The following is a 13180-nucleotide window of genomic DNA, read 5'->3' as shown; positions in this document are numbered from 1 at the left end:
ACACCTTCCTCAGTGAAAGGGACTCAAAACCCCATATTTCCCGCAGAGGAATAGATCTGACTAGTAAGAATCTTAAAACCTATGTATTGATATGTCTCCGTAAGGGAATCAAGTGTGTCTAGACTGGCATAAACATGGCAGCGAGAATCAGCTCAAACCCACTCTAAAAAGGAATTTCAAAAACAAAACAAGAAACAGGGAAATTCTTTACAATTCCTTCAGGGTCTCTGATGCAACCTGGAATGACCCTATCTACAATGACAGCTGGATGTGGCATAAGGCTGGACACTTGGGACTGAGAGGATTGGTGAGATTGGGTGAGCAAATGCAGACCCTTTAAAGCAATAATGCATGGCACCCATTCCATGGGTCCCAGCTCTCCAGGTTGAAGGGAATATTACTACAGCTATAACATGTACGGGAAACCTAGAGAATGGACACACTGTGAATACGAAAGGTTTCTAAAACTCAACGAAGAGTCCCTCTCCTGGTGCTCCGGTTTGACTTTCCAACTGCTTTCCTATCAATCTCCCAACTTGGAGAGACAGCCCCTTTAAGCTCCTGGTTCGCACAGGTTGCCAATTTGGCAGAGGATGAAAGGGAAGAGGGAGAACCAATGAGAGAGTAGCTGTTAGGCATTTGGATGGGCACATGTCACTCTAATTTCCTGGCAGGAAGAAGAATTAACCAAAGTCTCAGCCACACACCGGGAACCAGTATAGGTCCTGAACCAAAAGTTTGGATTTGCGTTCAGCTCACAAAAAAACGAGTTGAAAAATGGAGCTCAGGGGCACAGCAATTCAAAAAATGGCAGAGTAATCAAGGCCAACTATCGTCCAAAAATCTGTTGAGGGAAGGCAACGAGGCGGACTTGAAAGCGAGGCAGAATTGCAGGAAACAGATTTCAAGAGGTACGTTGGAATCGCCTGTAAAGCACAGGAAGAGGGGCACAACTTCGACAATGATGCACTTGGCCAATAAGGGCGTATGCGTTTTCTCCTGAATATATTCAGGAGAAAAAGCATACGCCCTTTTTGGCCAAGCAAGCAAGCGGGCAATGCAAATCTGCTTTACAAAGAAGTATCACTTCCCACCGGTCAAAATGGACATCCACAAAATGTGTAAAAACCAGAAAGGCAAGGCAGGCCCTGGAGAACAGGGAGCCTTGTTATGCTGATGGGCGGGATGTAAGTTGCCAACTGCCTCACTGGAGGAGTGCATTGTGTTCCCTAAAACAAGTAAACAACAGAGCTACAGAGCCAAGGGCACTTCCAGTCTAGGGAATATACCTTGGGAAAACTGAAAATCCATAAGACAGAGCCAGCCCCAAATTGAGGGCTGCACTGCTTACAGGAACCTCAACCTGGGTACACCTGAAATATCCCAGGAAATATAAAAATGGTTCCAAACATTGTGGAACTTACGTACGATGGAATATCCCTCAGCCATGAAATCAATGTCCTAAGACCAGTAGCAGCAAAATGAGTGGATTCAGGTACGATGATTCTAAGTGAAAGAAGTCACACAGGAAAAGAAACTTATCATAAGATATCACTTAGGAAGATCCTGTAAACATGGCTACACATGAACTGAGTTAGGCAAGAGAACAGAGTCTCACATTTAGAAAACACTCCTATGCCTGCTTAAGGGGGAAGGAGAGGGGGGGTGATGCATCAAACCAGAGTTTGATATAAGCACAGGTACCGTTCCAAAAACCAACTATGGAATAGACAAGACCTACACCTTCCTCAGTGAAAGGGACTCAAAACCCCATATTTCCCGCAGAGGAATAGATCTGACTAGTAAGAATCTTAAAACCTATGTATTGATATGTCTCCGTAAGGGAATCAAGTGTGTCTAGACTGGCATAAACATGGCAGCGAGAATCAGCTCAAACCCACTCTAAAAAGGAATTTCAAAAACAAAACAAAGAAACAGGGAAATTCTTTACAATTCCTTCAGGGTCTCTGATGCAACCTGGAATGACCCTATCTACAATGACAGCTGGATGTGGCATAAGGCTGGACACTTGGGACTGAGAGGATTGGTGAGATTGGGTGAGCAAATGCAGACCCTTTAAAGCAATAATGCATGGCACCCATTCCATGGGTCCCAGCTCTCCAGGTTGAAGGGAATATTACTACAGCTATAACATGTATGGGAAACCTAGAGAATGGACACACTGTTAATACGAAAGGTTTCTAAAACTCAACGAAGAGTCCCTCTCCTGGTGCTCCGGTTTGACTTTCCAACTGCTTTCCTATCAATCTCCCAACTAGGAGAGACAGCCCCTTTAAGCTCCTGGTTCGCACAGGTTGCCAATTTGGCAGAGGATGAAAGGGAAGAGGGAGAACCAATGAGAGAGTAGCTGTAAGGCATTTGGATGGGCACATGTCACTCTAATTTCCCGGCAGGAAGAAGAATTAACCAAAGTCTCAGCCACCCACCGGGAACCAGTATAGGTCCTGAACCAAAAGTTTGGACTTGCGTTCAGCTCACAAAAAACGAGTTGAAAAATGGAGCTCAGGGGCACAGCAATTCACAAACTGGCAGAGTAATCAAGGCCAACTATCGTCCAAAAATCTGTTGAAGGAAGGCAACGAGGCGGACTTGAAAGCGAGGCAGAATAGCAGGAAACAGATTTCAAGAGGTACGTTGGAATCGCCTGTAAAGCACAGGAAGAGGGGCACAACTGCGACAATGATGCACTTGGCCAAAAAGGGCGTATGCGTTTTCTCCTGAATATATTCAGGAGAAAACGCATACGCCCTTTTTGGCCAAGCAAGCAAGCGGGCAATGCAAATCTGCACTACAAAGAAGTATCACTTCCCACCGGTCAAAAGGGACATCCACAAAATGTGTAAAAACCAGAAAGGCAAGGCAGGCCCTGGAGAAGAGGGAGCCTTGTTATGCTGATGGGTGGGATGTAAGTTGCCAACTGCCTCACTGGAGGAGTGCATTGTGTTCCCTAAAACAAGTAAACAACAGAGCTACAGAGCCAAGGGCACTTCCAGTCTAGGGAATATACCTTGGGAAAACTGAAAATCCATAAGACAGAGCCAGCCCCAAATTGAGGGCTGCACTGCTTACAGGAACCTCAACCTGGGTACACCTGAAATATCCCAGGAAATATAAAAATGGCTCCAAACATTGTGGAAATTACGTACGATGGAATATCCCTCAGCCATGAAATCAATGTCCTAAGACCAGTAGCAGCAAAATGAGTGGATTCAGGTACGATGATTCTAAGTGAAAGAAGTCACACAGGAAAAGAAACTTATCATAAGATATCACTTAGGAAGATCCTGTAAACATGGCTACACATGAACTGAGTTAGGCAAGAGAACAGAGTCTCACATTTAGAAAACACTCCTATGCCTGCTTAAGGGGGAAGGAAAGGTGGGGTAATGCATCAAACCAGAGTTTGATATAAGCACAGGTACCGTTCCAAAAACCAACTATGGAATAGACAAGACCTACACCTTCCTCAGTGAAAGGGACTCAAAACCCCATATTTCCCGCAGAGGAATAGATCTGACTAGTAAGAATCTTAAAACCTATGTATTGATATGTCTCCGTAAGGGAATCAAGAGTGTCTAGACTGGCATAAACATGGCAGCGAGAATCAGCTCAAACCCACTCTAAAAAGGAATTTCAAAAACAAAACAAGAAACAGGGAAATTCTTTACAATTCCTTCAGGGTCTCTGATGCAACCTGGAATGACCCTATCTACAATGACAGCTGGATGTGGCATAAGGCTGGACACTTGGGACTGAGAGGATTGGTGAGATTGGGTGAGCAAATGCAGACCCTTTAAAGCAATAATGCATGGCACCCATTCCATGGGTCCCAGCTCTCCAGGTTGAAGGGAATATTACTACAGCTATAACATGTACGGGAAACCTAGAGAATGGACACACTGTGAATACGAAAGGTTTCTAAAACTCAACGAAGAGTCCCTCTCCTGGTGCTCCTGTTTGACTTTCCAACTGCTTTCCTATCAATCTCCCAACTTGGAGAGACAGCCCCTTTAAGCTCCTGGTTCGCACAGGTTGCCAATTTGGCAGAGGATGAAAGGGAAGAGGGAGAACCAATGAGAGAGTAGCTGTTAGGCATTTGGATGGGCACATGTCACTCTAATTTCCTGGCAGGAAGAAGAATTAACCAAAGTCTCAGCCACACACCGGGAACCAGTATAGGTCCTGAACCAAAAGTTTGGATTTGCGTTCAGCTCACAAAAAAACGAGTTGAAAAATGGAGCTCAGGGGCACAGCAATTCACAAACTGGCAGAGTAATCAAGGCCAACTATCGTCCAAAAATCTGTTGAGGGAAGGCAACGAGGCGGACTTGAAAGCGAGGCAGAATTGCAGGAAACAGATTTCAAGAGGTACGTTGGAATCGCCTGTAAAGCACAGGAAGAGGGGCACAACTTCGACAATGATGCACTTGGCCAAAAAGGGCGTATGTGTTTTCTCCTGAATATATTCAGGAGAAAACGCATACGCTCTTTATGGCCAAGCAAGCAAGCGGGCAATGCAAATCGGCTTTACAAAGAAGTATCACTTCCCACCGGTCAAAAGGGACATCCACAAAATGTGTAAAAACCAGAAAGGCAAGGCAGGCCCTGGAGAAGAGGGAGCCTTGTTATGCTGATGGGCGGGATGTAAGTTGCCAACTGCCTCACTGGAGGAGTGCATTGTGTTCCCTAAAACAAGTAAACAACAGAGCTACAGAGCCAAGGGCACTTCCAGTCTAGGGAATATACCTTGGGAAAACTGAAAATCCATAAGACAGAGCCAGCCCCAAATTGAGGGCTGCACTGCTTACAGGAACCTCAACCTGGGTACACCTGAAATATCCCAGGAAATATAAAAATGGTTCCAAACATTGTGGAACTTACGTACGATGGAATATCCCTCAGCCATGAAATCAATGTCCTAAGACCAGTAGCAGCAAAATGAGTGGATTCAGGTACGATGATTCTAAGTGAAAGAAGTCACACAGGAAAAGAAACTTATCATAAGATATCACTTAGGAAGATCCTGTAAACATGGCTACACATGAACTGAGTTAGGCAAGAGAACAGAGTCTCACATTTAGAAAACACTCTTATGCCTGCTTAAGGGGGAAGGAGAGGTGGGGTGATGCATCAAACCAGAGTTTGATATAAGCACAGGTACCGTTCCAAAAACCAACTATGGAATAGACAAGACCTACACCTTCCTCAGTGAAAGGGACTCAAAACCCCATATTTCCCGCAGAGGAATAGATCTGACTAGTAAGAATCTTAAAACCTATGTATTGATATGTCTCCGTAAGGGAATCAAGTGTGTCTAGACTGGCATAAACATGGCAGCGAGAATCAGCTCAAACCCACTCTAAAAAGGAATTTCAAAAACAAAACAAAGAAACAGGGAAATTCTTTACAATTCCTTCAGGGTCTCTGATGCAACCTGGAATGACCCTATCTACAATGACAGCTGGATGTGGCATAAGGCTGGACACTTGGGACTGAGAGGATTGGAGAGATTGGGTGAGCAAATGCAGACCCTTTAAAGCAATAATGCATGGCACACATTCCATGGGTCCCAGCTCTCCAGGTTGAAGGGAATATTACTACAGCTATAACATGTACGGGAAACCTAGAGAATGGACACACTGTGAATACGAAAGGTTTCTAAAACTCAACGAAGAGTCCCTCTCCTGGTGCTCCGGTTTGACTTTCCAACTGCTTTCCTATCAATCTCCCAACTTGGAGAGACAGCCCCTTTAAGCTCCTGGTTCGCACAGGTTGCCAATTTGGCAGAGGATGAAAGGGAAGAGGGAGAACCAATGAGAGAGTAGCTGTTAGGCATTTGGTTGGGCACATGTCACTCTAATTTCCTGGCAGGAAGAAGAATTAACCAAAGTCTCAGCCACCCACTGGGAAACAGTATAGGTCCTGAACCAAAAGTTAGGACTTGCGTTCAGCTCACAAAAAACGAGTTGAAAAATGGAGCTCAGGGGCACAGCAATTCACAAACTGGCAGAGTAATCAAGGCCAACTATCGTCCAAAAATCTGTTGAGCGAAGGCAACGAGGCGGACTTGAATGCGAGGCAGAATAGCAGGAAACAGATTTCAAGAGGTACGTTGGAATCGCCTGTAAAGCACAGGAAGAGGGGCACAACTTCGACAATGATGCACTTGGCCAAAAAGGGTGTATGCGTTTTCTCCTGAATATATTCAGGAGAAAACGCATACGCCCTTTTTGGCCAAGCAAGCAAGCGGGCAATGCAAATCTGCACTACAAAGATGTATCACTTCCCACCGGTCAAAAGGGACATCCACAAAATGTGTAAAAACCAGCAAGGCAAGGCAGGCCCTGGAGAACAGGGAGCCTTGTTATGCTGATGGGCGGGATGTAAGTTGCCAGCTGCCTCACTGGAGGAGTGCATTGTGTTCCCTAAAACAAGTAAACAACAGAGCTACAGAGCCAAGGGCACTTCCAGTCTAGGGAATATACCTTGGGAAAACTGAAAATCCATAAGACAGAGCCACCCCCAAATTGAGGGCTGCACTGCTTACAAGAACCTCAACCTGGGTACACCTGAAATATCCCAGGAAATATAAAAATGGTTCCAAACATTGTGGAAATTACGTACGATGGAATATCCCTCAGCCATGAAATCAATGTCCTAAGACCAGTAGCAGCAAAATGAGTGGATTCAGGTACGATGATTCTAAGTGAAAGAAGTCACACAGGAAAAGAAACTTATCATAAGATATCACTTAGGAAGATCCTGTAAACATGGCTACACATGAACTGAGTTAGGAAAGAGAACAGAGTCTCACATTTAGAAAACACTCCTATGCCTGCTTAAGGGGGAAGGAGAGGGGGGGTGATGCATCAAACCAGAGTTTGATATAAGCACAGGTACCGTTCCAAAAACCAACTATGGAATAGACAAGACCTACAGCTTCCTCAGTGAAAGGGACTCAAAACCCCATATTTCCCGCAGAGGAATAGATCTGACTAGTAAGAATCTTAAAACCTATGTATTGATATGTCTCCGTAAGGGAATCAAGTGTGTCTAGACTGGCATAAACATGGCAGCGAGAATCAGCTCAAACCCACTCTAAAAAGGAATTTCAAAAACAGAACAAAGAAACAGGGAAATTCTTTACAATTCCTTCAGGGTCTCTGATGCAACCTGGAATGACCCTATCTACAATGACAGCTGGATGTGGCATAAGGCTGGACACTTGGGACTGAGAGGATTGGTGAGATTGGGTGAGCAAATGCAGACCCTTTAAAGCAATAATGCATGGCACCCATTCCATGGGTCCCAGCTCTCCAGGTTGAAGGGAATATTACTACAACTATAACGTGTACGGGAAACCTAGAGAATGGACACACTGTGAATACGAAAGGTTTCTAAAACTCAATGAAGAGTCCCTCTCCTGGTGCTCCGGTTTGACTTTCCAACTGCTTTCCTATCAATCTCCCAACTTGGAGAGACAGCCCCTTTAAGCTCCTGGTTCGCAAAGGTTGCCAATTTGGCAGAGGATGAAAGGGAAGAGGGAGAACCAATGAGAGAGTAGCTGTTAGGCATTTGGATGGGCACATGTCACTCTAATTTCCCGGCAGGAAGAAGAATTAACCAAAGTCTCAGCCACCCACCGGGAACCAGTATAGGTCCTGAACCAAAAGTTTGGACTTGCGTTCAGCTCACAAAAAACGAGTTGAAAAATGGAGCTCAGGGGCAGAGCAATTCACAAACTGGCAGAGTAATCAAGGCCAACTATCGTCCAAAAATCTGTTGAGGGAAGGCAACGAGGCGGACTTGAAAGCGAGGCAGAATAGCAGGAAACAGATTTCAAGAGGTACGTTGGAATCGCCTGTAAAGCACAGGAAGAGGGGCACAACTTCCACAATGATGCACTTGGCCAAAAAGAGCGTATGCGTTTTTTCCTGAATATATTCAGGAGAAAACGCATACGCTCATTTTGGCCAAGCAAGCAAGCGGGCAATGCAAATCTGCACTACAAAGAAGTATCACTTCCCACCGGTCAAAAGGGACATCCACAAAATGTGTAAAAACCAGAAAGGCAAGACAGGCCCTGGAGAACAGGGAGCCTTGTTATGCTGATGGGCGGGATGTAAGTTGCCAACTGCCTCACTGGAGGAGTGCATTGTGTTCCCTAAAACAAGTAAACAACAGAGCTACAGAGCCAAGGGCACTTCCAGTCTAGGGAATATACCTTGGGAAAACTGAAAATCCATAAGACAGAGCCAGCCCCAAATTGAGGGCTGCACTGCTTACAGGAACCTCAACCTGGGTACACCTGAAATATCCCAGGAAATATAAAAATGGTTCCAAACATTGTGGAACTTACGTACGATGGAATATCCCTCAGCCATGAAATCAATGTCCTAAGACCAGTAGCAGCAAAATGAGTGGATTCAGGTACGATGATTCTAAGTGAAAGAAGTCACACAGGAAAAGAAACTTATCATAAGATATCACTTAGGAAGATCCTGTAAACATGGCTACACATGAACTGAGTTAGGCAAGAGAACAGAGTCTCACATTTAGAAAACACTCCTATGCCTGCTTAAAGGGGAAGGAGAGGTGGGGTGATGCATCAAACCAGAGTTTGATATAAGCACAGGTACCGTTCCAAAAACCAACTATGGAATAGACAAGACCTACACCTTCCTCAGTGAAAGGGACTCAAAACCCCATATTTCCCGCAGAGGAATAGATCTGACTAGTAAGAATCTTAAAACCTATGTATTGATATGTCTCCGTAAGGGAATCAAGTGTGTCTAGACTGGCATAAACATGGCAGCGAGAATCAGCTCAAACCCACTCTAAAAAGGAATTTCAAAAACAAAACAAAGAAACAGGGAAATTCTTTACAATTCCTTCAGGGTCTCTGATGCAACCTGGAATGACCCTATCTACAATGACAGCTGGATGTGGCATAAGGCTGGACACTTGGGACTGAGAGGATTGGTGAGATTGGGTGAGCAAATGCAGACCCTTTAAAGCAATAATGCATGGCACCCATTCCATGGGTCCCAGCTCTCCAGGTTGAAGGGAATATTACTACAGCTATAACATGTACGGGAAACCTAGAGAATGGACACACTGTGAATACGAAAGGTTTCTAAAACTCAACGAAGAGTCCCTCTCCTGGTGCTCCGGTTTGACTTTCCAACTGCTTTCCTATCAATCTCCCAACTTGGAGAGACAGCCCCTTTAAGCTCCTGGTTCGCACAGGTTGCCAATTTGGCAGAGGATGAAAGGGAAGAGGGAGAACCAATGAGAGAGTAGCTGTTAGGCATTTGGTTGGGCACATGTCACTCTAATTTCCTGGCAGGAAGAAGAATTAACCAAAGTCTCAGCCACCCACCGGGAACCAGTATAGGTCCTGAACCAAAAGTTTGGACTTGCGTTCAGCTCACAAAAAACGAGTTGAAAAATGGAGCTCAGGGGCACAGCAATTCACAAACTGGCAGAGTAATCAAGGCCAACTATCGTCCAAAAATCTGTTGAGGGAAGGCAACGAGGCGGACTTGAAAGCGAGGCAGAATAGCAGGAAACAGATTTCAAGAGGTACGTTGGAATCGCCTGTAAAGCACAGGAAGAGGGGCACAACTTCGACAATGATGCACTTGGCCAAAAAGGGCGTATGCGTTTTCTCCTGAATATATTCAGGAGAAAACGCATACGCTCTTTTTGGCCAAGCAAGCAAGCGGGCAATGCAAATCTGCACTACAAAGAAGTATCACTTCCCACCGGTCAAAAGGGACATCCACAAAATGCGTAAAAACCAGAAAGGCAAGGCAGGCCCTGGAGAACAGGGAGCCTTGTTATGCTGATGGGCGGGATGTAAGTTGCCAACTGCCTCACTGGAGGAGTGCATTGTGTTCCCTAAAACAAGTAAACAACAGAGCTACAGAGCCAAGGGCACTTCCAGTCTAGGGAATATACCTTGGGAAAACTGAAAATCCATAAGACAGAGCCACCCCCAAATTGAGGGCTGCACTGCTTACAAGAACCTCAACCTGGGTACACCTGAAATATCCCAGGAAATATAAAAATGGTTCCAAACATTGTGGAAATTACGTACGATGGAATATCCCTCAGCCATGAAATCAATGTCCTAAGACCAGTAGCAGCAAAATGAGTGGATTCAGGTACGATGATTCTAAGTGAACGAAGTCACACAGGAAAAGAAACTTATCATAAGATATCACTTAGGATGATCCTGTAAACATGGCTACACACGAACTGAGTTAGGCAAGAGAACAGAGTCTCACATTTAGAAAACACTCCTATGCCTGCTTAAGGGGGAAGGAGAGGGTGGGTGATGCATCAAACCAGAGTTTGATATAAGCACAGGTACCGTTCCAAAAACCAACTATGGAATAGACAAGACCTACACCTTCCTCAGTGAAAGGGACTCAAAACCCCATATTTCCCGCAGAGGAATAGATCTGACTAGTAAGAATCTTAAAACCTATGTATTGATATGTCTCCGTAAGGGAATCAAGTGTGTCTAGACTGCCATAAACATGGCAGCGAGAATCAGCTCAAACCCACTCTAAAAAGGAATTTCAAAAACAGAACAAAGAAACAGGGAAATTCTTTACAATTCCTTCAGGGTCTCTGATGCAACCTGGAATGACCCTATCTACAATGACAGCTGGATGTGGCATAAGGCTGGACACTTGGGACTGAGAGGATTGGTGAGATTGGGTGAGCAAATGCAGACCCTTTAAAGCAATAATGCATGGCACCCATTCCATGGGTCCCAGCTCTCCAGGTTGAAGGGAATATTACTACAACTATCACGTGTACGGGAAACCTAGAGAATGGACACACTGTGAATACGAAAGGTTTCTAAAACTCAACGAAGAGTCCCTCTCCTGGTGCTCCGGTTTGACTTTCCAACTGCTTTCCTATCAATCTCCCAACTTGGAGAGACAGCCCCTTTAAGCTCCTGGTTCGCACAGGTTGCCAATTTGGCAGAGGATGAAAGGGAAGAGGGAGAACCAATGAGAGAGTAGCTGTTAGGCATTTGGATGGGCACATGTCACTCTAATTTCCCGGCAGGAAGAAGAATTAACCAAAGTCTCAGCCACCCACCGGGAACCAGTATAGGTCCTGAACCAAAAGTTTGGACTTGCGTTCAGCTCACAAAAAACGAGTTGAAAAATGGAGCTCAGGGGCACAGCAATTCACAAACTGGCAGAGTAATCAAGGCCAACTATCGTCCAAAAATCTGTTGAGGGAAGGCAACGAGGCGGACTTGAAAGCGAGGCAGAATAGCAGGAAACAGATTTCAAGAGGTACGTTGGAATCGCCTGTAAAGCACAGGAAGAGGGGCACAACTTCGACAATGATGCACTTGGCCAAAAAGAGCGTATGCGTTTTTTCCTGAATATATTCAGGAGAAAACGCATACGCTCTTTTTGGCCAAGCAAGCAAGCGGGCAATGCAAATCTGCACTACAAAGAAGTATCACTTCCCACCGGTCAAAAGGGACATCCACAAAATGTGTAAAAACCAGAAAGGCAAGACAGGCCCTGGAGAACAGGGAGCCTTGTTATGCTGATGGGCGGGATGTAAGTTGCCAACTGCCTCACTGGAGGAGTGCATTGTGTTCCCTAAAAAAAGTAAACAACAGAGCTACAGAGCCAAGGGCACTTCCAGTCTAGGGAATATACCTCGGGAAAACTGAAAATCCATAAGACAGAGCCAGCCCCAAATTGAGGGCTGCACTGCTTACAGGAACCTCAACCTGGGTACACCTGAAATATCCCAGGAAATATAAAAATGGTTCCAAACATTGTGGAACTTACGTACGATGGAATATCCCTCAGCCATGAAATCAATGTCCTAAGACCAGTAGCCGCAAAATGAGTGGATTCAGGTACGATGATTCTAAGTGAAAGAAGTCACACAGGAAAAGAAACTTATCATAAGATATCACTTAGGAAGATCCTGTAAACATGGCTACACATGAACTGAGTTAGGCAAGAGAACAGAGTCTCACATTTAGAAAACACTCCTATGCCTGCTTAAGGGGGAAGGAGAGGTGGGGTGATTCATCAAACCAGAGTTTGATATAAGCACAGGTACCGTTCCAAAAACCAACTATGGAATAGACAAGACCTACACCTTCCTCAGTGAAAGGGACTCAAAACCCCATATTTCCCGCAGAGGAATAGATCTGACTAGTAATAATCTTAAAACCTATGTATTGATATGTCTCCGTAAGGGACTCAAGTGTGTCTAGACTGGCATAAACATGGCAGCGAGAATCAGCTCAAACCCACTCTAAAAAGGAATTTCAAAAACAAAACAAGAAACAGGGAAATTCTTTACAATTCCTTCAGGGTCTCTGATGCAACCTGGAATGACCCTATCTACAATGACAGCTGGATGTGGCATAAGGCTGGACACTTGGGACTGAGAGGATTGGTGAGATTGGGTGAGCAAATGCAGACCCTTTAAAGCAATAATGCATGGCACCCATTCCATGGGTCCCAGCTCTCCAGGTTGAAGGGAATATTACTACAGCTATAACATGTACGGGAAACCTAGAGAATGGACACACTGTGAATACGAAAGGTTTCTAAAACTCAACGAAGAGTCCCTCTCCTGGTGCTCCGGTTTGACTTTCCAACTGCTTTCCTATCAATCTCCCAACTTGGAGAGACAGCCCCTTTAAGCTCCTGGTTCGCACAGGTTGCCAATTTGGCAGAGGATGAAAGGGAAGAGGGAGAACCAATGAGAGAGTAGCTGTTAGGCATTTGGATGGGCACATGTCACTCTAATTTCCTGGCAGGAAGAAGAATTAACCAAAGTCTCAGCCACACACCGGGAACCAGTATAGGTCCTGAACCAAAAGTTTGGATTTGCGTTCAGCTCACAAAAAAACGAGTTGAAAAATGGAGCTCAGGGGCACAGCAATTCACAAAATGGCAGAGTAATCAAGGCCAACTATCGTCCAAAAATCTGTTGAGGGAAGGCAACGAGGCGGACTTGAAAGCGAGGCAGAATTGCAGGAAACAGATTTCAAGAGGTACGTTGGAATCGCCTGTAAAGCACAGGAAGAGGGGCACAACTTCGACAATGATGCACTTGGCCAATAAGGGCGTATGCGTTTTCTCCTGAATAT

This window comes from Mesoplodon mirus (genome assembly GCF_964341445.2).
Source record: "Mesoplodon mirus genome assembly, chromosome: 10".
NCBI lineage: Eukaryota > Metazoa > Chordata > Mammalia > Artiodactyla > Ziphiidae > Mesoplodon > Mesoplodon mirus.
The sequence above is the reverse complement of the archived record's forward strand: the minus strand, read 5'-3'. Positions refer to the sequence as shown.